Here is a 1,154-nt window from a genome sequence, read left to right on the forward strand (position 1 = left end):
AGTTGAAACCTATTTGTCTGGCTTTTGCTATTTCAACTATTTGTATGAACTTTCTTCTAAATCATGTTTTCAAGAATTTTTTAGTTACCTTTCTTGGAATAATATTAGCTTTGAGCAAGTATAGAAAGTACGCTGCCACTGAATATTGCTAGCTTAACACGCACTTCTAAAAATAAAAAGGTTTGTTTTACTTTATTTTATTTTTCTCTTCTGTATTTTTTGCACTAGAAATTACTAGCTTAACACGCATCAGGATTATGTTATCATCACCTTCTATTTTGTTGGACTGAAAAGGTTCTGGTAGCTACTTCTCCAAACAGTAGCGAAGATGATTCATTTGCTTTACTTTGCTAATGGTTAATGAAAATTCATTGTTTGGTTATATTAATCAGGAGTCTGTATCCCAAGTAATGGAAATTACTGGGACTTTCAAGTGCAGAGCTAAGACGATGGTTGATGTTGCTATTCAGGTTAGATAGTCATATGTATTTGTATTTCTAGCAGTAAATATTGAGTAAATGATATGTGGAAATTAAAAGTTTATGAGTAGCAAAGGGAACCTAAATTTTATCAACAGTAATATATGTTTGGATTTGCTTCTTTTTCAAAGATCTTTCTTCGTTGCTATATGGAGCAATAGAGAGAGAATTGTTCATAATATTTTTTTGGCCTTCTTCTTGCAGCGGTTGGACAACTTCTCCGTGCCACAAGAATATCTAACGGTATTCATCTAGATTTGTTTAGAATACTTCTGCAGTCCTAACTCCTAAGGCTTTTCATATGTTTAAAAGTGAAGCAGTGCTCATTTCGCTCACTGATTTTACTGAATATTTTGTTTTGCATGTAAGGACTGAAGTTTGAGGCAAACAAGAGAGGAGAGGAACAGTATGCAAGGTCAAGATGGGGTCAATTCTAGGGTGAAGCTTGCTGATGAAGGGTGAACCTACTTCCTAAAAACAAGTTGAAGAATGGAAGTTTTACTTAGCTGTGGCTAGGCTTTGTGCACACGGCTAGACACATACAACCTGGAGTAAAAGGGTCACGTTCAAGCACACTGCATGCCGCCAGATTCTTGCTGCCTTTTGTTTACATTCACAAGATGGTAATCCTGCGGATTTCTGTTGCATGCCAGATTCTTGCTGCATTTTTGTTTA

At 35.7% G+C, this 1,154-nt stretch overlaps 1 long non-coding RNA gene across 1 annotated transcript; it reads left to right on the forward strand.

Annotated features, from left to right (window-relative positions):
• On the forward strand, nt 1–920 carry LOC124699814. Its single transcript, XR_007001531.1, has 3 exons — nt 1–470; nt 684–722; nt 849–920. It is a non-coding gene; the product is annotated as an uncharacterized LOC124699814 (long non-coding RNA).
• Nucleotides 921–1,154: the final 234 nt, after the last annotated feature.

Source organism: Lolium rigidum, chromosome 3, assembly GCF_022539505.1.
Source record: "Lolium rigidum isolate FL_2022 chromosome 3, APGP_CSIRO_Lrig_0.1, whole genome shotgun sequence".
Classification (NCBI taxonomy): Eukaryota; Viridiplantae; Streptophyta; class Magnoliopsida; order Poales; family Poaceae; genus Lolium; species Lolium rigidum.